Source organism: Sturnira hondurensis, unplaced genomic scaffold (genome assembly GCF_014824575.4).
Source record: "Sturnira hondurensis isolate 20B ecotype Veracruz unplaced genomic scaffold, ASM1482457v3 Scaffold0017436, whole genome shotgun sequence".
Classification (NCBI taxonomy): Eukaryota; Metazoa; Chordata; class Mammalia; order Chiroptera; family Phyllostomidae; genus Sturnira; species Sturnira hondurensis.
The window spans coordinates 9813946-9819510 of record NW_028090067.1 but is presented as its reverse complement, the minus strand read 5'-3'; positions in this window follow the sequence as shown (position 1 = coordinate 9819510).

The window sequence follows — 5565 nt, the reverse complement described above, 5'->3', positions numbered from 1 at the left end:
TTTTAGGCCAGTAGGTTTGCTTTATTTCAGGTAATAATCTTGATTATTGTTTCAGTGGCTAGTGGTTTTTAGTTTGGAACATTCTCTTAGTTTCCATATTTATCACGTGATTGTAAATTATAGAATCATTGTGTACATCTTCATACTTTTTTACCACCCCAGGGACGTGTTACATCTCTGGTAGAAAAATCTGGAGACACAGCCTGTGTTTCCTTTGCTTTGCTTTCTTTCGTATATTTATAAGGTGACTCTAGACCATTAGGGTGGGGCATGTGTACTCACTTGAAAGCAATTAGTGCTGTTCCTCAGATGGTACATGAGTCAAAGCTTTCAACAAAAGAAAGAAACTTTTCACTGACGTGTAAGGCAACTAAGAATCATCTGGTGATGTTAACAATGGTACTGTGTTAGTTTTCTATGGCTGCTGTAACAACTTACCACAAACTTAGTGGCTTAAAACAACACAAAGTTGTTATCTTACAGTTCCACAGGTCATCAGTCTGACATGGATCTCAGTGGGTTAAAATCAAGCTGTTGGCTGGGTTGCATTCCTTTCTGGACACTTCAGGGAGATTCTATTTCCTTCCCTTTTCTAGCTACTGGAGGCTGTTGGCGTTCCTTGGCTCATGTTACCTTTACTCCACCTTCAAAGCCTGAAACAGCAGGTTGAGTCTTTCTTATATTGCGTCGCTCTGACCGCCTCCTCTGCCTCCCTCTTCAAGCTTTAAGGGCCCATGTGATTACATTGGCCCCACTTGGATAATGTAGGATAATGCCCCCATCTCCAGGTCCTTCACATAATCATGTCTGCAAAGCCCCTTTTGCCGTGTAAGGTAACGTATTCCCAGGCTCCAGGCATGAGGACCTGAGCCTCTTGGCGTGGGGGTGGGCAGGCTAGCATCCCTTTCATCTCCATCTCTGCCCACTGTGCTCCGTGTGTCATATTGCCACACTCCACACTCAGCACCCACCATTCCCCTGTGTGGAATGCTGTCCCCCACAGATGGTCATCGCTGTCTCCTTCATTTTGTTCTTATCTCTGCCATGTGTCCCTTCTTAGAGGGCCTGCGTGTATCTAAAATCCATTCTGTACTTTCTAACCACTTCCATGCAGCGTTTTTTTCTCCCTAGCTCTTCTCACTAGTCTCTAGCTCTCCTTCTAGAAACTAAGCCCTTGAGGGCAGAGACTCAGTCACTTTTGTCTCTCATGTCACCAGCGTCTAGCTCAGTGCCTGGCACATAGGAACTCAAGTAAATGGACAAGTCAACCTTAATTTCACTCTTTAGCAAAATATTTTCTTCAGTGAGCTGCAGCAAACCAAAATCTCTATAATTTGAATTGCAAGCTGAATTCAACTTCAAGGACAGAAAGTAAGATTGCTGTACTTAGTCATTTCACTGAGAGTGCTGGTTGTGTATAATCTTAGCAGCCAGAGGTGAAACTCACATCAGTAAGTGATGAACTCAATGGGAAACATGAAGTATCTTTCTGCAAATTCCCCTGCTATTGGTTGTATCTTTGGAGACTAGAAACTGATGATAATAATAATAATAAATAATAGTAGCAGTTATCATTATCTTTGCTACCATCTGTGGGATACTTATTATCTGCCAGTTACTTAGTTTTTTACATTATTTGATGTAATTTCTCACTCTATGCAGTCATAGAGCATGCTTTTACTGTTTTGCCCACCCCAGAAAAGTATTCCCCCCACTCAACACTTCCTTTGGGAAGCTGCTCCTCACCCCTTGCACTAAAGTGGTTCAGGAAATAGCCCAGCCACAGCACCTCAGCTATGAATAGGCACGTGATGCAGTCTGGACCAATCACAGTCCCCATAGCAGGAGTCTAGGGGTCGACACATACCTCAATCAAGCCAGTCAGAATTGTTTCTCTCAATTTCTGAATTCAAGCTGGGACGAGAGGGTTCCTTTCTCTCTTGGGTAGAAGAAAATGCAAGGAGTTGGCCTAAAGCTACCTGTGGTCTGTGGAGAAGCCGAGGAAATGGAGCAGGAAGATGCATTGAAAAGTGCCGACATGCATTTATACAGTCCCACTTTCTCCAATTTACAGATGAAGTAACATCTGTAAACCACTTCCCGGAGGTGATGTACCTAGTAAATAGGGAGTGGGCATTGGACCCCGAGTCAGGCTGACTTTAATATTCATGCATTCTCTCACATGGTTATACTCCTGGCCTCCCAGATTCACAGTCACCCACTCCCTGATGGAAATGCATGCTCTGTATTACTCGCAGTGATTGTTGTGAACAGTTATTAATCATCTATATATCTTATATTCTGATGAGTTTGTTCACTTGACCAGGGCTCAAGGACTGGAATGACAAACAAGCTCCACCTTTTGTGTCAATTCCAGTGGATTGGAAATGCCTATCTAGAGCTTTGTGTCGAGAAGGATTCTGAGGCTTCATCTGCACCAGCAGAAAAGGAGAAATTGGAGTGAGGACCCAGGCTACTACATTTGCTCAGAATGTTTGATAATTCAGATCACACTTTGGCACTAGGGACCTTTACATTTTAGCATTCAGGGAGCATGAATCAAAGACTGATTTTTTAGCTCAGAGAATGTTTTAGTTGTTAGCCAGGGCGTCACCTATGTGCCCAGCCAAATCCAATAGTCCCTTCTTTAACCTGATGATGGCGACTTATATCAAATGCCTTCCTCTACAAAATGTCCAGACTGTCTTACCCCACAGTGGTGGAAAGAGCCACATGACCTGACTTTAGATTCTAGAGCTGAATGTCATTTATTGGGACCACTCTTTTCTGGCGAGGGATGCTAAANAGGGACCTTTACATTTTAGCATTCAGGGAGCATGAATCAAAGACTGATTTTTTAGCTCAGATAATGTTTTAGTTGTTAGCCAGGGCCTCACCTATGTGCCCAGCCAAATCCAATAGTCCCTTCTTTAACCCGATGATGGCGACTTATATCAAATGCCTTCCTCTACAAAATGTCCAGACTGTCTTACCCCACAGTGGTGGAAAGAGCCACATGACCTGACTTTAGATTCTAGAGCTGAATGTCATTTATTGGGACCACTCTTTTCTGGCGAGGGATGCTAAATCACAGCCACCCTGAAATGCACTGTATTGTTGTCCATTTTCTAACAATCAAATTGGGCCTCACATTTTGTTGGTTGGACGTTCCATTTCTTCATCTTCGGCCCAAGTTACTTAGCAATGGCCAATCAAACTATGCACCCACCATATTGTTTTGCATGTTTGACTAGAACATTGACAGATTAATAGGAAGGGTAAATAGCAGAGCGCAACTGCAGGGGCCCAGTGTGCGGCGGCAGGATTGACTGCTCCGGACTTTGTTGTGTTTGCTCAGAGGAAGCCGCAGCAAAAGCCTGCTGGGACGAGGTGACCCGGGTCATGGGCATTTGTTTCTTGTCTCTATAGAAAACAATGGTCTTCTCAAAGGAAGATGGCTTTTTCTGAATCTACATGGTTCCACCAACAAAAAAGCGTTTGCCATTCCAGGATGCTCGCTAAAACACACACACACCAATAAAAGGGCCACACAAAAGTTCAAACTTACTGTATTGCCCAGAGACTCTTTTGATGGAGGTTAACCAGGAAAGAAGCCTAACTTTGGAAAGTTTATCTTGAGGGTCGCTGAACCTTCACCTATTCATGGCGAACTCCCAACATTTGATGTGTTTAAAGTTTTCATGAAGTTTCAAAATGATCCAGCCACGTCCCCCTCCCCGCAAGATTCATGAGGGTGAAATCCATTAACATTGAGCACTACTGACTTTGCAAACTCTGGCTTGGGTGGAAAGCTGTTTTGATCTTAGAACTGCTCTACTCTGAATTTATATAAATGATATATATTAGTAATGAAGAAAAGTCCACTTTGGGCAAGGTTAAGCCAATCAACAGTGATGGTTTTATTTGAAAGCAAGAACTGTGCTTCTGGTTGATAGATTTCTTTGAACATACATGGCCGATTTTACATTTGCAAAGTTATTGGCGTTCTTTAGAATTCTTTATTTCTCATAAAAGACTCCAACGTGTTCACCTTTGTGTTCTTAACATAAGTGAGCCACAGATGACTCAAATGTAAAAGTGGGGAGGAGTCCTTTACCTGTGATTTTAGATTGTCGTTTGAGGTATCCTTAGAGGGGAATAACTTCCTCATGACACTTTGCTCTGGTGAATTCTGAAACGACTTCACATGTGTGACTCCTCTCCTCCAAAAGGACCCTTTCCAGAGGCAGAAGGTGGCGGTGGAGGAACTGCTGGGGGACAGAGCGCCAGCCTGGCACCACTGTGCTGCGTAGGCATGAAAACTAGCAGAGAATACGTTTCTTTATCGAAGAAGTTAAAAGTCTCCTCCATTTTTCTGTTCTTTCCAGATTTTAAAGTAGGATCTATTTTACTAAAAATCTCTACTTAGGAGCACTGGGATGGGAATTAGAAAATTTTTCAGGTGTTAGTCCTTAATTCATCCATGAAACGTCACATAATACCGGGCAAATCACTGCACTTTGGGTCTTGTATGCTCTCTGAGGTCACTTTCAGTTTCCAATGACTGATTTTATGGATTTCCAAATTATGGACCAAATTTGCTAATCTTATTAGCAAACCAAACTATGATGCATTTTGCCTCTATAAACTAAAAAAAAAAAAGTGACTTTCAGTCTGGGGTTTTACCTGTCAAATTAGCACAGATTAAAAACACAGCGTTGGTGAAAGTACATTGATATGAACTCTCCTATTCTGATGCTGAACATACTGTCTAATTGCTGGAGTCCTTCTGGAAAGCAAGTTCACTTGATTTTATGTATCTAGTTATGTTGAACCGTCCATAGCTGTTGATACAATTCATTCCTGCTGAGAATCTATCTTAAAAATAATTTTTTTAAAAAAGAGAATAGCCCTGGCTGACACAACTAAGTGGATTGAGCTCGGGTCTGTGAACCTAAGGATTGTGGTTTGATTCCCAGTCAGGGCACAGGCCTGGGTTGCAGGCCAGTTCCCAGCAGGGGACTCATGAGGGACAACCATACATTGATATTTTTCTCCCTCCCTCCTTCCCTTCCCCTCTAAAGATAAATACATAAAATCTTAAAAAAAAAGAAAATAAAATGTGAGGCCAAGTTTCTGCACAAGGATAGTCACTACAGTGTGATTTATTGTTATGCAAAAATAGAAGCCACCTATGTTGTCCAAGAACAGGAACACTCTAGAACTTACAGTGCACACAGGCAATGATATTATATCACTATCAGAATCATATTTACAAAAAAAGTATTCATATGCAATAAAGTTGCATGAAGTAATTAAAATCTACCTAGAAAAAATTGGAAGGACCTGAATCTAGGTGTCTATATAGAATTATTGATGATCTTGTCCCTTTTTGAATCTTTTTAAAAATATATATTTTATTGATTATACCATTACAGTTGTTCTATTCCCCCCTTCATTCCCCTCTACCCGCACACTCCCTCCCCCACCATTCTCCCCCCTTAGTTTATAACCATGTGTCTCAAGTTCTTTAGATTCTATATTTCCCCCACTATTCTTGCCCTC